The 22,302-nt window shown below is 43.4% G+C and overlaps 1 protein-coding gene across 1 annotated transcript in view; it reads right to left on the reverse strand.

Moving 5' to 3' along the window:
• Positions 1-4,631: 4,631 nt before the first annotated feature.
• LOC142312711 (catenin delta-1-like) overlaps positions 4,632-22,302 on the reverse strand; it is a 239,087-nt gene continuing 221,416 nt past the window's right edge. Inside the window, exon 19 of the mRNA XM_075351699.1 lies at positions 4,632-5,206. The gene's annotated coding sequence lies outside the window, so the exon portion shown is untranslated. The remainder of the gene's footprint in view (positions 5,207-22,302) is intronic.

Consider the following 22,302-nt stretch of genomic DNA (forward strand, 5'->3'; position numbering starts at 1 on the left):
TGTGTGGGGTGCAGAGTCTGATGTGTGTGTGTGCGGGGTGCAGAGTCCAATGTGTGTGTGTGTGTGTGGGGTGCAGAGTCCGATCTGTGTGTGTGTGTGTGTGTGTGTGGTGCAGAGTCCGGTGTGTGTGTGTGTGTGTGTGTGTGTGGGGTGCAGAGTCCCATGTGTGTGTGTGTGCGGGGTACAGAGTCCGATGTGTGTGTGGGGTGCAGAGTCCGATGTGTGTGTGTGTGCGGGGTGCAGAGTCCGATGTGTGTGTGTGTGCGGGGTGCAGAGTACGATGTGTGTGTGTGTGCGGGGTGCAGAGTACGATGTGTGTGTGTGTGTGGGGTGCAGAGTCCGATGTGTGTGTGTGTGTGTGTGTGTGGGGTGCAGAGTCCGATGTGTGAGTGCGCGTGTGTGTGTGTGTGTGTGTGTGTGTGTGTGTGTGTGTGTGGGGTGCAGAGTCCGATGTGTGTGTGTGTGCGCGGGGTGCAGAGTCCGATGTGTGAGTGTGTGTGTGTGTGTGTGGGGTGCAGAGTCCGATGTGTGTGTGTGTGTGTGTGCGCGGGGTGCAGAGTCCGATTGTGTGTGTGTGTGTGTGGGGTGCAGTGTCCGATGTGTGTGTGTGTGTGTGTGTGTGGGGTGCAGAGTCCGATGTGTGTGTGTGTGTGGGGTGCAGAGTCCGATGTGTGTGTGTGCAGAGTCCGATGTGTGTGCGTGTGCCGGGTGCAGAGTCCGATGTGTGTGTGTGTGCGGGGTGCAGAGTCCGATGTGTGTGTGCGTGTGTGTGGGGTGCAGAGTACGATGTGTGTGTGTGTGTGTGTGTGTGTGTGGTGCAGAGTCCGATGTGTGTGTGTGTGTGTGTGTGTGTGTGTGGGGTGCAGAGTCCAATGTGTGTGTGTGTGTGTGTGTGTGCGCGGGGTGCAGAGTCCGATGTGTGTGTGTGTGTGTGGTGCAGAGTCCGATGTGTGTGTGTGTGTGTGTGCGGGGTGCAGAGTCCGATGTGTGTGTGTGCGGGGTGCAGAGTCCGATGTGTGTGTGTGCGGGGTGCAGAGTCCGATGTGTGTGTGTGCGGGGTGCAGAGTCCGATGTGTGTGTGTGCGGGGTGCAGAGTCCGATGTGTGTGTGTGCGGGGTGCAGAGTCCGATGTGTGTGTGCGCGGGGTGCAGAGTCCGATGTGTGTGTGCGCGGGGTGCAGAGTCCGATGTGTGTGTGCGCGGGGTGCAGAGTCCGATGTGTGTGTGCGCGGGGTGCAGAGTCCGATGTGTGTGTGCGCGGGGTGCAGAGTCCGATGTGTGTGTGTGCGGGGTGCAGAGTCCGATGTGTGTGTGTGTGTGTGGGGTGCAGAGTCCGATGTGTGTGTGTGTGCGGGGTGCAGAGTCCGATGTGTGTGTGTGTGCGGGGTGCAGAGTCCGATGTGTGTGTCTGCGGTGCAGAGTCCGATGTGTGTGTCTGCGGTGCAGAGTCCTTTGTGTGTGGGGTGTAGAGCCCGATGTGGGGCTGTTATTTACAATGCTGTAGTGATAACAGGTCAGTGCTGGGGCAGCATACTGACAGGGAATGTGTGTGCAGGGGGCGAGGCTGGACACTGAGGCCGGGCGGAGCCAGCTCTGACTGGGAGGTTTAGCACAGGAAGTTATGTTTTCTGGAGCTAAATGTAAACAAAGAGTTGCAGAGAATAAAGGAATAATTCAAGAGGAACAAAAGTTAGGAAACAAAAAGTAACAATGTAGGGGTGTTTTATATGACAATATGGCACAGATTAGCTTAACAAATATTATTGAGTTTATGTCGGACAACTCCTTTAATGTATTGCAATGCACCAGCACTGCAATACACTATATTCGTCAGTGCTACACTGACAAACCATCTGGGATCATGCCAGGAGTATGATCTCCGGCTTATATGTAATGGCGAGACCGGGCAGCCATCATGACAACCTTGGGTTGCCATAGTAACGATGGTGCCCAAGTAATCACATCGTGGAGGTCCCGATTGCTTGAGAGGAGCGCACTCCCTTACGATGCCCCTAAGTGCTGCAATCGCTGTTGATCACAACATTTAGGTGGTTAAGGAAGGACAACTCCTGGTTGTGAGAGCTGGGGCTCGACTGTCACATAAGCAGATGTCCCGATGGCTGTGAAGGGGTTAAGATCCAAATTGGTTCAGTCACTAAAAGGTTAAGGTAAATGCACATTATGTGGATTTTGGTGCAGAAACATTGCTGAAAATCAGTAAGTTACAGATTTTGGAGGATTTTGTAAAGAATTTGACCCTGCACATTACAAAAGGTGGAGTATGCAATTAATTATATACAAACAAACATAGGATATACTGCAGGTCTTAAAAACGAAGAGCAATCAGGTTTTTGCTATATTACCTGAGAGCAGAGTAATGTAGAAAAAAGGACAGATGACGTGTTCATTCTTCACTCCACAATGCCTCCAAAGGAAGATATATGACAAGTGGAGAGAAGTGATTTTACTCAACGTGTGTCAAAGCCATTAGGCTACTTTCACATTGTGTTTTTCCCTATGTTCAGCGGTCTTATCGGAGCATCCGTCCGAACTGCCCCTCCCCAACCCCGCAAAACATGTTGCTGAAAAACAGAGCACACGCTAACGGAGTCTGCTCCATGATAGTCAATGGCCCTGAAGGCGCATGCGTCCGAAACACGTTTTGCGGGGTGGGGGAGGGGCGGTTTGGATGGATGCCCCAACGAGACCACTCAACGTAAGTAAAAGCGCAATGTGAAAGAGGCCTTACAAGCATCTTCTTCAGGAAAGGAACCACAGTACTGTCATAACCACATAGTATGCATTGGATTGGGCAGTTTAAAAAAAAAATACAACAAAAAACAAAAAGGAGCCAAAAAAGCACAACCTATGAAACTTTATCATACATAGTAAATTATTTTAAACGTGTATCAGAGTTCACCACAAAACACATTTCTTAACATTTATTTAGAAATTCATTATACATTTATATGGTATATGGTTTAGCAATTTACTCTGATGAACTTTTTTTCTCAACTACTAAACGCTATAAAAGCTGGCTGTATGTGGCTATGACAGCGCTGTGGTTTCGATCCTGAAGATGGAGGTTGTAATTACTTTTAAATGCATTAAATAAAAACCACTGATCTCCACTGGTGTGTCATGGAACTTCCTTTGGAAAGTCTTTAGCAACAGTGCGGCATTAATATGTCTTCTGTCCTTTTTCTGCATTGTCTGCACTATCCTGTGCACTCGTGTAGCTACAGAAGTAGATTCATAATTATTCATGGGCAAATCGTTGCCCGTGGCGGACAAAATCGCTAGTACCCGTCACACCAACATACCTTCCTAACGACGTCGCTGTGGCCGGCGAACTGCCTCTTTTCTAAGGAGGCGGTTCGTGTGGCATCACAGCGACGTCACACGGCAGGCGTCCAATAGAAGTGGAGGGGCGGAGAGCAGCCGCATGAAAGTCATGGCCACCTCGTTGCTGGAGGACGCAGGTACGGTGTTTTTCGTCGTTCCCGCGGTGTCACACGTAGCGATGTGCGCTGCCTCAGGAACGACGAATAACCTGCGTCCAGCACCATCAACGATATTTGGGATTTGAACGACGTGTCAACGATCAAGTGAGCAATTTTGATAGTTAGTGGTCGCTCGTACGTGTCACACCCAACGACGTCGCTAACAAGACCGGATGTGCATCACGAATTACGTGACCCCAACGACATCTCGTTAGCGATGTCGTTGCGTGTAAAGCGACCTTTACACGACTAAAAAAGGTGAATGTACATATTTCACTTTAATTCAATTTATGCGGATAAGGACCTATTTTGAGCCCTTGCTCCTTAGTCGTCTTTTGTATCCAGAGTAATATCGAGGCAGATATCACTTAATGGACTGCTTGATGTCATTTTGATACACATTTCTCTGCTGCAGATCTAGCAGTACTCAAGACTGCTTTGTATAATCCCACCAACACTACCGATTGTCAGTTTTCTCTGTACATTGTACTGTAATCAGTGGTTGGAGCAGAATTACACAGCAGTTAACTAGGAGGCAACGTAGTCCTGTAGTAATACGCTCATTAAAATTAATGTTTTATTAAGCAGGAACTGCGGTCATGTGCACTATGAAGCCAGATGTACGAGTTCTGGCTTCAAACCCATGTAGTGCGCATGACCGGACGTCCGGGATCATGCGCACTGAGCCGAAATCAGGACTCTGACACGACGGCAGCTGAGAGGTGAGCGAGACCATCCTGTGACGCTGCGTGTTAATTAGCATGTTAGCACGCCTACAGGGCGTACTAACATGCTAAGATGGCCGAATAGCTAGGGGAAGCCACGCCCTTGTGACTAGTCGCTAGCCTCATTAGCATATCATATGGGATCTTTACAAATACTTTTTCTAAAGATCTCTTTTTCTATGCTACTATAGGCTGGGACAGTTAGGCAGGGATTAGTATTATGCACCCAGAACTGCTTGTAGTTCTGGGTGCATATTGCACCTGACAGGTTCACTTTAAGGTTTTGTTAGTAGTTTGATATGCTTATAAAAATTAGCAAGGGTGAAATTGATAGAAACCAAGTTACATACTAAAGTGTCTATGCAGCAAGGCTGAAGCAGATCTACAAATAAAATGTCAGACAATTTATTTAATAAGATTGTCTTAAAAATTTTTATTTATTAAAAAACATAATCCTTGGCATCAGATTGTTATGAAATGGAAAGGAAGCAAGATCGGTTGGGGTCGGGGGTAGTCCATTATTCAGCCTATGCCTACATTCCCCACAGAAAGGCCACTGGTGATTCCAAGAGGAGGACAAAAAAAAAAAGAAAAAGTGTCATAAGTAAAATTAATTGCAGCAAAGATGTAACCAGATCACCCAGAAAAATATAAACAAAATAAAAACCAAAATTATATAGTGCCAGAACAATTGCACCACAATGATCTGTCCTGAAAGATTGTTAGTGTTGCAGGAACAGTTTACAGTATGTGTTAGTATATCTGTATTTACAGCCTGTTAATATTGCGATATTCCAGTGTTATCGCGTCTCCTGTGCTTCTTGTCCTAGTAACCAAAAGTTCACAAATTATCTTCAGAACGCAGCAGAGAGACAAGGAAAGGAGATTTAAAAATAGTGAAGACAGGCAGTGAGGGAGAATAGATGAAGCATTCTTGGTCCAGTTGCTCCAAAAAGATCACTTAACCACGAGTGCCACCCTGCAAAAAAATAATAAATAAAGTCAGACAAAAGCACCATTAAGATAGACCTTTAAAGGGTTGGTCCAAAGGCAAAAAGGATTTAAATACATTTTACATTTATTTGATGCCATAATCTAAACTACTTTCTAAAATACTTGTATTAAAATTCCCGAACTACACTAATTCTATGCTATTGTCTCTCCTGTCAGATTTGTTTGAGAGTGTGGACACCACCCTGTTACAGCCACCCTGTTATTACAGAGCGGGCACTGTCAGATCGCACAGTGCACATCGCAGGGACAGACCAGCCCCTGAAACAAGCTTCTTTATTTCACTTACATTCAGCGAAGGGACAGAGGCTGCCGTCACTTTTACCGACTCCAAATGAATTGTCATCAGACAGGAAATATAATAATATACATATATATACATATATAGATAGAAAAAAAAAAAAAGACCAGATTTCATGTAGTTAGGAAATGGTAGGGAATTCTTAATACAAGTATATTAGAAAGTAGATTAGATTATAGCATCAAAAAGATAGGATTTCAGTGAAATTTATGTTTGCCTGTGGAAAACCCCTTCAATAAAGTGGTTGTACACTACTTGGGCAATCCCTTCTTACATGATTTTTCACTCACTATATAAAAAAAAAAAAAAAAAAAAAAAAAGAAATAGCTATGCACCTCCTGTTCTGGGTCTGCCAACATTCTTGTGACATGGTTATGCCAATAACCAAGCTGCCAGTGTTAGCACATTAAAGGGAAAGTATAATCAGGAAATTACCTATTTTGGACTATAAATCAGGTTTGTGTGTTACATGGCAATTAAGAAATAACGTTTGGAACACCATGCTAAGTCTAAACTGGGTGCAAAAACCCTAAAAAACTTCACTATATAAAGAGAAGGGCTGCACACCAGCGACAGTGCAAGGGGAATAAATGTAAAGCAGAAACTGCTGTGTGAATACTGACATGAAAAATACAATAGCTATATGTAAAAATAAAAATATGACAATGGTATTTGCATAACTGCTACGAACTTTAAGAATAAAGAGAAATTTAGCTATTGAATTGATCAATACAACAGAGCCCCAACACCTCATCACGGTATTCTCTTACATTGGGGTCCCTAGCTAATCTGTGTCCGCTCTTTCAGTTACATGGAGTTTTAGAAAAAAAAAATCTGCCAATTTTTTCATATCAAAGTTAATTAAAAAGCCCAGCATTACGTGTGCCTGCGGCGCTCTCTTAAGGAAAGCAGTGAAGGAGAGTGCACACAATGCTGGGCTGTGACGTGCTATAAAACTCTGCCCACAACTCAGTCACTCAGGGAGACTGGGTCCTGCCTCGGTGATGTCGGGTCAACTTCCAATTCTGAAACTTGAAGCAATATCAGAGGCCGCTGCAGCCTGGGTCACGTGAAGGGGACTGAGCAGACAGCGATAGCACTGCCCACAGGCAGAATTAGCAACAAAAAGTATTTGGAAATCAGTGTGGCCACTATACATTGTAGTGGACCACCTCTAATATTTGTCATATACAATAAAAAAAAATAAAATAAAAATAAAGTTAACATTGGAAAAAAATTCCTCAGTAAAAATGAAAATCAAATATTTTAACAGGTATGCATTAAAAACAAATTGAAATAGGCAAGAAGACTGTACAAATTGTGTGATATTAAACAAACAGGCGGACAAAGGCTGCAACACTGCTAAGAAATCCCTACACAGCCCTGAGTTTGGAGCTAACTAACCCAGTACCCTAAAAGGCAATGCAAGATATGGTGCCCCCACTGCTTGTAGTCCGACCCTTAAAGTCCCTGTTAATGCGAATGTTAGATTTATTTAGGGATTAACATACCTGTACTGCATCACAATAAACCACAAGAAAGATAAATCTTCAAAAAAGGTAATACAAAATGACAACTTAGTCGCCTCCCAAAAAATCCAGATAAAAGTACAAATTAATTGATGATAGCGGAAGCTTAAAATGGATCTCAGACGAATAAGGCCATAAATAATATTGCAATAAGCCTATGTAACACCCTTTATTGCCAGATTGCTAATAAAAGAGACAAAATGACTTCCCTTTAGGAGATGTCAAAACATCATGGCCAATGTGTTCCCCACCCAGTTACAGTTCATCAAGAGGCCAGGAGCCAGAATGAACCGACAAAGGTCAACTTAATATCAGATGCTACTATGCCCTGTGATGTCAGGACTGGTTTAAATAGTTGTTCCAATCCTAATGTGACTATGGACATCCTGGTCATGTGACCTGTAATGCAATTAGCATCATTATGACGCTGCAGATCATGTGTAATCACATACCGCCCTATAGTATCGGCTATCGCGAGAATGCGCAACAGCCCCTTAGGAGCCATACACTGCCCTCTGTATTGCAGGGACTATAGAACTCTGCAATTAGGATGAGGATTGGAACTTTATTTAAACCATCCCTGACCTCACAGGACATAGGTCCAGATAATATCCGATACTGCTATGTCAGTCTATTCTGGCTCCCAGACTCCTGAGCTGTAACTAAGGGGAAATGTGTCAAAAGACATTTGTTTTTGAAATCTCCTAAAGAGAACAACCTTTGCCTCTATTTATTATCCCTGTGGAAATATAGGGCACTGTATTGTCTTATTGCAATATTATTTATCTAGTTACAAGCTGGCCCTATTTGTCTCGGATCTATAGTATACACTCATTGAATCAGTGATCAGCTTAGTATGTTTATTGTGGCCTGGGCTTTTTAAGCCACCAATATTATCATCAATAAATATGTACTCATGTCTGGATGTTTTGGAGGGCAACAATCATTTAGTACTACCTTTTTCAGAGATTTAGCTTTCTTGTATTATCGTTCCTTGTGGTGCCGTACACATGTTAATTGCTAAATAAATGTAACATTCACATTAACAGGGGCCTTAAGGGTCATATTACGAGGAGAGGGGGTGCCAAATCTGGTGTTGCCTTTTAGGATGACAAACTTCTGGATTAGGCAGTTCCAATCTCAGGGACATAGGGATTTCTTAACGGTCATGTAGCCTTTGTCCATATTTGCTTGCATTATACACACACATTTTATTCCAAACTTGTATAGGGTTCTTGTCTGCTTTTTTTTAATGCATATCTATTAAAATATTTGATGATTTTATTTCAACTTAGGGATTTTTTTCAAATGTTACGGAATGTCCAAGAATGATGAAGATGATAGCGTATGAGAGAGGGAAAAAAAAACCCCTATAGTTTTTTTTTTTTTTTTAATACCTTTGAAACAAAATTCTCATTTAACAATAACAGATTTCCTAATTCCCTTTAATGATTCTGAGGTCAACATAGGTCTATTTTATCCTGAAGTTCCCCGATTATAATGCAGCATCAAGATCAATGAAATCTGAGGCAATCTGAACATGTAGTGGATAAAGAAGGTTTCCCAGTTTCAGAAAACCCCTCTACTCTGGCTGCAGTTTAGTTTTGGGTTTGTTTGTTTTTTTTTCAATAGTTTTCTCAACGTCCTGGTTCTTTGGAACTGCTCTCAGTGTCTGCTGTCATCACACTGACAGAGCGGCAGCCAATCAGTAAACTCTGTGGCTCTAAGCAGTGCATGCCAACAACTTGGGTAGAGTTGCCAAATTCATTTACTGGCTTCAGCGACGGCGTGACTAACCTGGGCGTTCAGGCTAACACATGTTATGCCGGAACAGTTTGTATTATTGTGTAGCTTCACTAAATGTGGGATAGAATTTTAGTCACAAAGTGGAATTTTAATGTATTGCATGTTCGAAAATAATCGTGACCTACAGGAGCTGAACCGTATTAGCAACTCTAATCTGTAAGGTGACAAATCACTTCTAGAAGACACAGTATATAGATGTGGGAGTAAAGTCACTGTTTGCCGCTTGTCTAGGATCAGTTTATACTTCAGCTGTCATTTTCAGATTTTAGATTTGTGATACATGTGGATTTGTGTGTGGAAACCAGTTTACTTAGATAAGAACCTATGGCTTTTTTTTTTTTATTAATAAAAAAAAAGCTAACAATTTTGATCTTAAAAAAAAAAAAAAAAAATTAAATGGGTTTCTATATTCCAAGACCCATAAAGTTCTATTTTTCCTCTGAACAGCTGTGAGCAGTTTTCTGTTTTGTTTTTTTTTTGCAGGACAAGAGCCTGTACAATTAGTGTTTTATATCACAATTTTATATATTTTTAAAGGGAACCTGTCACCAGTTTGTTCACTATTAAACTAAAAGTATCACCTTCTGCAGCTCCTGGGCTGCATTCTATGAAGGTACACCTTGTTCCTGACCAGACTTGTAGACCCCTGAAATAACTTTATAAAATCTGAATGCCAGGTATGCATATTACCTTATCTAGTCAGATGGGCGTGATAATTTTATGCTAGTTTTCCTCCTTCTGGCACCGTGCGCCGTCCTCCTTTCTTGATTTACAAGGATGGCGCCTCCGTCATCATCCAAGCTGCTCGGCCAAATCTCGCAGAGGTGTAGTTAGCTCTGCCGAGCAGGAAACATAGTAGTCCTCGCGCGCCGGTGCGGTATTTGCGCAGGCGCAAGATTATGGTATGTGCTGTGCATGAGCTCACCAGCCTCATCCTCATACCGGACCATAATCTCGCGCCTGCGCAAATACCTCACCAGCGCGTTTCCTGCTCGGTCCGCGATATGGTAGAGCTAACTGCACATGCACGAGATTTAGCCGAGCAGAATGGATGACGACGGCAGCGCCGCCATCCTTGTCAATCAGTAAAGGAGGACAGCGAATGTGGCCAGAGGGAGGAAAAGTAGCAGAAAATAAAGATTGTGTATTCACCGTAAAATCTTTTTCTCAGAGCCTTCATTGGGGGACACAGGAGACTGTGGGTATATGCTGTTGACACTAGGCAAAACACTAAAAAGTTAACTCCTCCTCAGTAGTATATACCCACCTACCGGCAGGAAACTATTCAGATGGTGATAAAGCAGTAGTAATAATAGACAGTGTGGTAAGAAGGAGGGTGGGAGCTGTGTCCCCCAATGAAGGCTCTGAGAAAAAGAATTTACGGCGAGAACACAAAATCTTTATTTTTCTGTCGCTTCATTAGGGGACACAGGAGAGTGGTGGTAGGAAGAAATGACTTTGGGAAGAAAGGAAGGCACCGGTCACAATACTATCTTGATGAATAATTAGGTACGGTGGACGACAGGAGAGAGCAGCGAGTTTGGAAACTCTACGTATAGATGTAATAGCTAAAAATGTGACTTTCCATAATAGGTGAAGCAATTTTGACGACCGAATAGGCTCGAAAGGTGTGTCTTATAGAACACTGAGAACATGATTAAGATCCCATGGTTCGACTGGGTGATAAGGAGGCTTAACATGGGCCACTCCCTGTAAAAAGATTCGTACCTGAGAGATAGAGGCGGTGTTGTTTTGGAACAAAAATGAAAGAGCTGAAATTTGTCCTTTGAGAGAACGGAGACTGAGTCCAAGGTCTAATGCAGTCTATAGAAAAGCGAAGACATTCGGCAGCTTGAATGGTGGGGGAAAAAAAAACATTGTTCAACTCACACCATTGAAAAAAGGCTTCCCTGTCCAGTGATAAATTTTTGATGTGGATGGTTTCCTAGCATTAATCATGGTTTGAATAACTGAATCAGATAAGCCCAACTCTTTTAAAAATGGCGGTTTCAACAGCCATGCCACTAAATTGAGGAAGAGTGAATTGTGGTGGAAGATCGGACCGTGTGTTAGTAAGTCTTGACGGTCTGAAAGTTTGAACGGAGCGTCTGCTAACATGTTTATTACATTGGCGTACCAAGATCTGTTTGGCCAGTCTGGAGTTATTAGAATCACTGGTACTTTCTCTGCCTTGATCTTCTTTACTATTCTGGGAATGAGTGGCAGAGGAACAAACAGGTACGGTAGAGTGAAGTGTGCCCACGATATTGCTAGTCCGTCTGACACAATTGTTAGGAGGATCCTTCTTCTGGAGATGAAGGAATTTTGTTGTTCTTTTTGGATGCCATTAGATCTACGTCTGGCATGTTCCACCGTTAACATATGTGAAAGACTTTGGGGTGTAGTGACCATTCTCCGGATGCTAAGCCCTCTCTGCTGAGGTAATCGGCAGCAGAGTTGTCCACGCGGATATCCGTGGAACATTATTTTCTGCCCATCTCAATATTTTTCACACATCTGACATTACCTTCGGGCTCCTGGTGCCCCCTTGGTGATTTATGTATGCAACTGTTGTGGCATTGTCCGGCTGAATGCGAATTCGTCGGTTTAACAGAAGAAACTGCCAGTGAAGAAGAGCTAGATATATGGCTTGGATCTTTAATATGTTAATCGAAAGAGGTTTCGTGAGTTTTCCAACAACCTTGAACTGTAAGGTTTTGAAAGACTGCTTCCCATCTTGTTAGACTGGCATCTGTTGTAATCACTAACCAATGAACTGGAAGAAACGTCTAGGTAGGGAAGGACTATGACCTCTTTTACGAAGAATGGCCATAGTCGCTGCCATGACTTTGGTAAAGACTCCGTGACCGGTTGCCAGACCGAAGGGTAGCGCTGTGAACTGATAGTGAGCTTGATCTACTGCGAACCGAAGAAACCTTTGGTGTCCTTGATAGATTGGAATATGTAGATATGCGTCTTGAATATCTATTGAGCACATGTATTTCTTGGGTTCCATAGATGAGATAACTACTCGAAGAGACTCCATCTTGAAACGGCGTTGTTTTACTGACTGGTTGAGTTGTTTGAGATCTAGAATGGGTCACATGGCTCTATCTTTTTTTGGGACTACGAATAGGTTGGAATAAAAACCTGAAAACCGTTCTTCTAAAAAGGTACAGGGACGATGACGCCTGTTCTTTGTAGATTGGAAAAAGCTGCATAAATCCCCTGTACGAGGCTTTTGCTTTTGATTGTCGGGATACTAGGAATCGATGTTTTGGTATGGAATCTAATTCTATTTTGTATCTCGTGGCAACAATTTCTTGGATCAATGAATCGTCAACCTCTGAAATCTAAATGGCCCTGAAATAAAAACAAAAAACAGTCATCCGCCTAGATCGAGATCTTTTTGTTGTTTGTCATGCGTGGTTGAATTCGTTGGTCTTGGATCTAATCTTTTTTGAGGACGAAAGGTACTTTTTCCTCCTGTGGCGTCTGCAATTATTTGATCTAAACGATCTCCGAATAGACGACCTCCGAGAAAGGGGCAAACTTGTGATGGCTTTTTTAGATGAGGTATCTGCATTCCATGATTTAAGTTATTAAGAATTCTGCGGATTGCTATCATATTGGCTGCTGCAGCTGCTGAACAGTTGGCAATATCTAAAGAAGCTGAAAGTAGATAATTTTCTGCATTCGTTATCTGGGTAGCTAGGCTTGTAAGTTCTTCTGGAGGCGTACTATTATTAATGGCCTCACTTAGGTGTTTAGACCATACAAAAATAGATTAAGAAACCCAGGCTGAAGCAAAAGCTGGACATAGAGCAGTTCCTGTTGCTTCAAAGGCCGATTTGGTTAAGGATTCTAATTTTTTTTTATGATAATACTTTAGAATGGCTACATCTGATAATGGTAGAATGGTACCAGCTGAAAAGACGAGATACTGGTGGATCAACTGAGGGTGACTTTGTCCATTTTTTGACAACATCAGCTGAAAAGGGATATAGTACCCTGTTTCTTTTTAAATTTTCTATCATGCTGTGACGATACTTTTTCTACTAGATCTTGGAAGTCTTTATGATCAGAGAAAACTGCTGGAGATTTTTTGTTTTTCTTAAAAGAAATATGGTGCTTTCCCTGAGGAATATTAGTGTCTTTAATGTTCAAAGTATGATTTACAGCTTGAACTAGATTGTCTACCATATCTGTCATTTTTGAGGAACTATCTAAATCTGAATCTGAGTCCAAATCTGAATTCTGACTTTATTCTGATTCTAGAAATGTACGCATCTCTAGTGTAGTAGTAGATCTCTCAGAGACAGTGTATGGAGAAGGTGAGAGAGATCTAGAGCGAGATCTAGAATGAGATGCGATACGGGTTTATTTTTTAGAACCTGTTCGCGATCTATCTATTTTGGATAGCTTGTCCAATAACCTAGATTCACCTTGAGAGGGAATGAGGTTTTCGGAGGCAAAGTTAAGTAGCGGCAGCTTTTGAATGACCGTAACTAGGGAGTGAGACACTTTGGTTAGGTCAGCTGCAGTCTGTGATAAAGTTGAAGCCCACTCTGGAATACAGGGCTCACTCTGTATCTGTCTCCTGTCATGGGGCTCCTGGGCACCAGAATCCACATGATTAGTACAAGAGGAACATAATGATGTGTCTTGTGCCAATGTAAATTTAAAATTATAGCCTGAGCAAGCATAGAAGGAAACGCTGGCTGCTAAAGAGGATTTATCCTTCTTAGAATTAGGCATTGTGAAAATGGTAGAAAAGAAAATAGAATAAAATAGCCAGTAGGTAGGGATAGCTATGAGGAGAAGGCTAGGTGTCCCCACGTGTGGATATGACGAGATCCAGCTGGAAAAAAGCATTCTGAACTCTCTACTACTACCAGCACGCCTATCTTTACTTGGAGAAACAATGGAGTGGGCTGGATTCAATCAATAGCCTTAAAAACACACACACAATGTGTCAATTTTAACGTCAATTGAAAAACTTTGTCTGCAGAGGGGGGTGTTGTACAGAGTGAACGCTGTGAGCTACCATACATGTGGCAAGGAAGATGGCTGTGGGGGGGCGTATCCAACAGAGTGAATGCTGAGAGCTGCTGTACATGTAGCAAGAAAGATGGCCGCAGGGGAGCTGTACTACTGTGTGAGCAGTGTACATGTGGATAAGAAGATAGTCCGTAGTGAAAGTGTTAACCCTGTGTGCGCTGTAAGCCTAGGAGCTGCAGAAGGTGATACTTTTAGTTTAATAGTGAAAAAAAACTGGCGACAGGTTCCCTTTAAGTTTTGCAACTTTTGCACAAAATACCTTTTTCGAAGAAAAGGAAAAAAAAAAGAAAAAAAATCAAGACTGGTTTTTCTTTGGCTCCATTTGGCAAACAAGATTGCTATTCATAAAAAAAAATTAAAAAAAATCAATTGGTCAGTGTTTTAATTTTGCCATTTACAATGTGGGATAATACTTGTCATAGTTAATCATAATTGGTCCTACCAGTATAAGTTATTTTTGCTTCTCTAAGGTAGGGCCAATTATGATTAAATGACAAATCAGATTTTATTCAAAATTATTAAAGCAAGATATATAAAAGTAGTAACTCAAAGCAGATCTAAAAAAGGTTGTGCACAAAAAATAAATACACATACACAAATATATGCAAATTGTAACAAAGAAAATGGGTACACAAAAATGTGTGTGTATGTAAACTATGTATGGGGCCCGCACAAAGATGCCAAATGAGAAAAAAGAAAAATCAATGAATGAGAACAAGGCTGGATCGATAACACTGGGGAACAATTTGAAAAAAAATTTTCTGTTGAGTTAGGTTTTTGAGCTGATTTATACTAAAATTGGCATGCGGATTCCAAAAATATAGTCAGTTTTTTTCTATCACGTCAAGTTTTTCCTCCTCAACTTACCTGCCATAGAAGCACAATTGCACTGATTTCTGTAATAAGACTTGTTATCTGGGTACAATTCGACTCATATAGAGCTACGTGGCAACTTGTAAGAGTAGTCACAACTGAGACAGTGTGGTGAAAGGTGTGTGCAGCTCCCAATACGTCATAATTATCAATATCTTTACACACAAAATGTATCATAGTAGGAATAAATAGGATTTGTGATAGCTTTTCTCTTTACATTGGGCGCTTAGTTGTAATTTATATAACTTTTATGATTTTTTTCTTTGTTAGTTTTCAAAGCTTGTAACTTTCCATCTCAGTGTTTTATTTACTTATGTACATATTTCCTTTGTTTCAGATCATGTCTGCTCCTTCTTCCTCTCGTCGTAAATGCCTAAACAACCCTGACTCCTTCTGCTATATTTGTGGTGTTTTCACCATTCCAGTTCAAAGGGCAAACATCAGTGCATTTGTCAATCAAGCATATTTTGCATATTTTAAAGTAAAACTCGGTGATCAAGATAAGCCATGGGCCCCTCACAGTGTGCAAGCAGTGTGTCGAGAGTTTACGGATGTGGACCAAAGGAACACGTGAAAAGTTGGCATTTGGTATCCCCATGGTGTGGAGAGAGCCAAAAAAGTCATTCTACAGACTGTTACTTCTGTTTAGTAAAAACATCAGGATTTAACAGGAAAAATAAAAGTAAAATAGAATATCCAAATCTACCGTCAGCTATCAGACCAATGCCTCATTCAGCTGAAATTCCAGTGCCAGTTCTTGAACAGCTACCATCTCTAGAAGTTCTGAGTGATGTTGACGAACACAGTGACAGCAATGATGCAGAATTTGAAATTCACAAGGATTCAGTTCGTAAGGGATTTGATCAGCACGAGTTAAATGATTTAGCACGTGAATTGGGCTTAATCAAAAAAAGCTTCAGAATTACTAGCATCAAGGCTGAATGAGAAACAGTTACTTGAACAAGGAGCGAAGGTATCATACTTTCGTACTAGAGAAAGTACATTTTTGCAGTACTTTCGGTGTGACAGCGGTTTTGTGTTTTGCCATATTCCTGGTTTACTACAAGAATTAGGGCTTTCAATGTACAATCCAAATGAATGGCGACTGTTTATTGATAGCTCAAAGCGGAGTCTTAAGTGTGTCCTTCTACACAATGGCAATTTATCTGGTGCAGTCCCTATTGGGCATTCTGTCTCTCTTCGTGAAGAACATGGAGATGTAAAGAGTTATTGAGTTATTGAAATATGACACAATTGGATCATCTGTGTTGACCTTAAAATGGTTTGCTTCCTTCTTGGTCAGCAACGTGGGTACACAAAGTATCCCTGCTTTCTCTGTATGTGGGATAGCAGAGCTCGAGAAAAGCATTGGGTTGAGTCGAATTAGCCTCCAAGATCTGGTCTTAAACCTGGAGATCCTAACATTCTACATCAGCCACTTGTTGACAGGAAGAATATACTATTCCCACCTCTGCACATAAAACTAGGTCTCATGAAGCAATTTGTAAAAGCATTGCCAACTGACGGCGACTGTTTTAAGTACATCATGTTGGCACTTCCTGGACTGTCCATTGAAAAAAAATCAAGGCTGGTGTGTTTGATGGTCCACAAATTCGACAGCTCATCAAAGATGAACATTTCACCGGGACTATGTCAGATCTTGAGAAGAATGCTTGGTTATCATTCAAAGATGTCGTCAAGAACTTTCTTGGAAATACATGAGCAAGTAATTACAAAGAAATTGTTCAGAAACTATTGGAGAGCTACAAAGCGCTTGGTTGCAACAGGAGTATTAAACTACATTTTCTGCATTGCCATCTTGCAAACTTTCCGGAAAATCTTGGTGCTGTTAGTGATGAGCAAGGTTTCACCAAGATTTGAAGGTTATGGAAGACAGTTACCAGGGTAGATGGGATGTACATATGATGGCTGACTATTGCTGGAGCATCAAACGTGATTGTCCTCAAGTTAAACTCTCCAGAAAAAGCTATAAATGTACATTTTTACCTTAAATACTTGCATATATCTATATATATATATATATATATATATATATATATATATATCTCTATCTATCTATCTATCTATATATATATATATATATATATATATATATATATCTCTATATCTATATCTATCTATATCTATATATCTATATCTATCCTTTGTAAAAAACATGATAGTGTTAAACATTCGTCATGCCTATTTTTTACATATTTCATTTTTTGTTCATATTTGTGCTATTAAAAAAAAAACAAAAAAACCCAACACTTTTTAGGTACAGTAGTTGACATTTTTGAGAAGACAAAAATCCTATAGTTCAAAAACTTGACGTGTTAGAGAAAAACTGAGATCATTTCTGGATTCAGCATCCAAAAATTAATTAAGAACAGTTGTCTGACCTAACTCCTAAAAAATTGCGTTCCCCAGTGATTTGCAATACTAACAATATCCGTAAGGTGACAGTGTACGTTCAAAAGAAGGTGTAAAACGCATGGAAATCTGGATCTATATAAGTATAAAGCCCAGTTGCAAAAGAGAATGAAAAGGACAACCTGGATCAATTGGCACCCTGACACGCGTTTCACACTAATGCTTCTTCCTGGGTGTGTGGATTCTCTTTTCGGCACTTCATTCTACACCCTTCCCATGGATGTCTTTTTTGCATGTGCTCCTTCAGAGTTGGTCTACAATATCCTTTTACTTTTTTTGTTCACCTTTATATGTCACCAACATTGTGAAGTACCTCTATTGCTCAGGGTGATACATAACTTTTCTGTGCTCACATATTCTTCCATTTGCAACTGGGCTTTTTACTTATACCCATAAATCCATGCATTCTGCACCTTCATTTGAACGTACACTACCATCTTGTAGATATTGCTAGTATTGCACATTATCTATTCAGCTTTGTTTTGATGTGTTCTCATTTGGCACCTTTGTGCAGTCCAATACATATTTTACAAACACTTTTGTGTACTTATTTTCTTTATTGCAATTTGCGTATATTTGAATATGTGTATTTTTTGTGCACAACTTTTTTTGGATATGTTTTAAATGACCTCTTTTACACATCTTGTTTTTAGTAATTTTAAATAAACGGTTTTTATATATCTCTTCTTTGTCTCAAAACTCATTTTGTATAGGTTTACATTATTCTGAGGAAAAACCCACTCTTATTGCGCCCATTATAGTTTTTTTCCAATTATGATTACGTTATTTCTGATTCTCTCAGGGCTCCTTCACATGATAGTGATTTTTCTTGGATCAAAGACCGGTACGAGTGTCTTCAGCACTTGAATGGTTAGTGTGTCAGTTTTTCTCAGATTTAAAAACAAATAAAATGATGAATGTGTCTAAAGCTTCTTCTGTAAAACAAAATCGCACACGGAGACAAAGGCGAATTTGAGCCGACGTGTGGATCAATATCAGACAAGCGTATGCTTTTGTCGATCACTTGGTCAAATGGGAAACGGGGAGGGAGGGGGGGACACAAAACATAAAAAAGAAGGGAATTTTGTTTACTTACCGTAAATTCCTTTTCTTCTAGCTCCAATTGGGAGACCCAGACAATTGGGTGTATAGGCTATGCCTCCGGAGGCCGCACAAAGTATTACACTAAAAGTGTAAAGCCCCTCCCCTTCTGCCTATACACCCCCCGTGCTCCCACGGGCTCCTCAGTTTTGGTGCAAAAGCAAGAAAGAGGAAAAAAATTATAAACTGGTTTAAAGTAAATTCAATCCGAAGGAATATCGGAGAACTGAAACCATTCAACATGAACAACATGTGTACACAAAAAAACAGGGGCGGGTGCTGGGTCTCCCAATTGGAGCTAGAAGAAAAGGAATTTACGGTAAGTAAACAAAATTCCCTTCTTCTTTGTCGCTCCATTGGGAGACCCAGACAATTGGGACGTCCAAAAGCAGTCCCTGGGTGGGTAAAATAATACCTCGTAATAGAGCCGTAAAACGCCCCCTTCCTACAGGTGGGCAACCGCCGCCTGAAGGACTAGTCTACCTAGGCTGGCATCCGCCGAAGCATAGGTATGCACCTGATAGTGTTTCGCGAAAGTGTGCAGGCTCGACCAGGTAGCCGCCTGACACACCTGCTGAGCCGTAGCCTGGTGCCTCAAAGCCCAGGACGCGCCGACGGCTCTGGTAGAATGGGCCTTCAGCCCTGAGGGAACCGGAAGCCCAGCAGAACGGTAAGCTTCGAGAATTGGCTCCTTGATCCACCGAGCCAAGGTTGATTTGGAAGCCTGTGACCCTTTACGCTGGCCAGCGACAAGGACAAAGAGTGCATCCGAGCGGCGCAGGGGCGCCGTACGAGAAATGTAGAGTCTGAGTGCTCTCACCAGATCTAACAAGTGCAAATCCTTTTCACATTGGTGAACTGGATGAGGACAAAAAGAGGGTAAGGAGATATCCTGATTGAGATGAAAGGGGGATACCACCTTAGGGAGAAATTCCGGAACCGGACGCAGAACCACCTTGTCCTGGTGAAACACCAGGAAAGGGGCTTTGCACGACAACGCTGCTAGCTCAGACACTCTCCGAAGAGAAGTGACTGCTACTAGGAAAACCACTTTCTGCGAAAGGCGTGAGAGAGAAATATCCCTCATTGGCTCGAATGGTGGTTTCTGAAGAACCATCAGCACCCTGTTCAGATCCCAGGGTTCTAACGGCCGCTTGTAAGGAGGAACGATGTGACAAACCCCCTGCAGGAACGTGCGTACCTGTGGAAGTCTGGCTAGGCGCTTCTGGAAAAACACAGAGAGCGCTGAGACTTGTCCCTTAAGGGAGCCGAGTGACAAACCCTTTTCCAGTCCAGATTGAAGGAAGGACAGAAAAGTGGGCAAGGTAAAAGGCCAGGGAGAAAAACCCTGAGCAGAGCACCACGACAGGAAAATTTTCCACGTCCTGTGGTAGATCTTGGCGGACGTTGGTTTCCTAGCCTGCCTCATAGTGGCAATGACCTCTTGAGATAATCCTGAAGACGCTAGGATCCAGGACTCAATGGCCACACAGTCAGGTTGAGGGCCGCAGAATTCAGATGGAAAAACGGCCCTTGAAACAGCAAGTCTGGTCGGTCTGGTAGTGCCCACGGTTGGCCGACCGTGAGATGCCACAGATCCGGGTACCACGACCTCCTCGGCCAGTCTGGAGCGACGAGGATGACGCGGCGGCAGTCGGCCCTGATCTTGCGTAACACTCTGGGCAACAGCGCCAGCGGAGGAAACACATAAGGGAGCTGAAACTGCGACCAATCCTGAACTAAGGCGTCTGCCGCCATAGCTCTGGGATCTTGAGACCGTGCCATGAACGTCGGTACCTTGTTGTTGTGCCGGGACGCCATGAGGTCGACGTCCGGCACCCCCCAGCGGCAACAGATCTCCTGAAACACGTCCGGGTGAAGGGACCATTCCCCTGCGTCCATGCCCTGGCGACAGATAATCTGCTTCCCAGTTTTCCACGCCTGGGATGTGAACTGCAGAGATGGTGGAGGCCGTGGCTTCCACCCACATCAAAATCCGCCGGACTTCCTGGAAGGCTTGCCGACTGCGTGTGCCGCCTTGGTGGTTGATGTATGCCACCGCTGTGGAATTGTCCGACTGAATTCGGATCTGCTTGCCTTCCAGCCACTGCTGGAACGCTTTCAGGGCAAGATACACTGCCCGTATTTCCAGAACATTGATCTGAAGTGAGGACTCTTGCTGGGTCCACGTACCCTGAGCCCTGTGGTGGAGAAAAACAGCTCCCCACCCTGACAGACTCGCGTCCGTCGTGACCACCGCCCAGGATGGGGGTAGGAAGGATTTCCCCTTCGATAATGAAGTGGGAAGAAGCCACCACCGAAGGGAAGCTTTGGTCGCCTGAGAGAGGGAGACGTTCCTGTCGAGGGACGTCGGCTTCCTGTCCCATTTGCGTAGGATGTCCCATTGAAGAGGACGCAGGTGAAACTGCGCGAAAGGGAATGCCTCCATTGCTGCCACCATCTTCCCCAGGAAGTGCATGAGGCGCCTCAAGGGGTGTGCCTGACCTTGAAGGAGAGATTGCACCCCTTTCTGTAGTGAACGCTGCTTGATCAGCGGAAGCTTCACTATCGCTGAGAGGGTATGAAACTCCATGCCAAGATATGTCAGCGATTGGGCCGGTGTCAGATTTGACTTTGGAAAATTGATGATCCACCAGAGTCTCCAGAGTAGCGTCGAGGCTGTGTTGGCATGCCTCTTGAGAGGGTGCCTTGATCAGCAGATCGTCCAAGTAAGGGATCAACGAGTGACCCTGAGAGTGGAGGACCGCTACTACAGTAGCCATAACCTTGGTGAAAACCCGTGGGGCTGTTGCCAGGCCGAACGGCAGTGCCACGAACTGCAGGTGTTCGTCTCCTATGGCGAAGCGCAAGAAGCGCTGGTGCTCTGGAGCAATCGGTACGTGGAGATAAGCATCTTTGATATCGATCGATGCAAGGAAATCTCCTTGGGACATTGAGGCGATGACGGAGCGGAGGGATTCCATCCGGAACCGCCTGGTCTTTACGTGTTTGTTGAGCAGTTTCAGGTCCAGGACAGGACGGAAAGACCAGTCCTTCTTTGGGACCACAAACAGGTTGGAGTAAAAACCGTGACCCTGTTGCTGAAGAGGAACAGGGACCACCACTCCTTCTGCCTTCAGAGTGCCCAGCGCCTGCAGAAGAGCCTCGGCTCGCTCGGGAGGCGGGGATGACCTGAAGAATCGAGTCGGGGGACGAGAGGTGAACTCTATCTTGTAACCGTGAGACAGAATGTCTCTCACCCAACGGTCTTTTACCCGTGGCAGCCAGGTGTCGCAAAAGCGGGAGAGCCTGCCACCGACCGAGGATGCGGATTGAGGAGGCCGAAAGACATGAGGAAGCCGCTTTGGTAGCGGCACCTCCGGTGGTCTTTTTAGGACGTGACTTAGACCGCCATGAATCAGAGTTCCTTTGATCTTTCTGAGGCCTTTTGGACGAGGAGAATTGGGACCTGCCCGCGCCCCGAAAGGACCGAAACCTCGACTGCCCCCTCCTCTGTTGGGGTATGTTCAGTTTGGGCTGGGGTAAGGATGTATCCTTTCCCTTGGATTGTTTGATGATTTCATCCAAACGCTCGCCAAACAATCGGTCGCCAGAAATTGGCAAACTGGTTAAGCGCTTTTTGGAAGCAGAATCTGCCTTCCATTCCCGTAGCCACAAGGCCCTGCGGAGTACCACCGAATTGGCGGATGCAACCGCCGTACGGCTCGCAGAGTCCAGGACAGCATTAATAGCGTAAGACGCAAATGCCGACGTCTGAGAGGTTATGGACACCACCTGCGGCGCGGACGTGCGTGTGGCTGCGTCAATTTGCGCTTGACCTGCTGAGATAGCTTGTAGCGCCCATACGGCTGCGAATGCTGGGGCAAAAGAAGCGCCGATAGCTTCATAGATGGATTTCAACCAGAGCTCCATCTGCCTGTCAGTGGCATCTTTGAGTGA

Source organism: Anomaloglossus baeobatrachus, chromosome 5 (genome assembly GCF_048569485.1).
Source record: "Anomaloglossus baeobatrachus isolate aAnoBae1 chromosome 5, aAnoBae1.hap1, whole genome shotgun sequence".
Lineage (NCBI taxonomy): Eukaryota > Metazoa > Chordata > Amphibia > Anura > Aromobatidae > Anomaloglossus > Anomaloglossus baeobatrachus.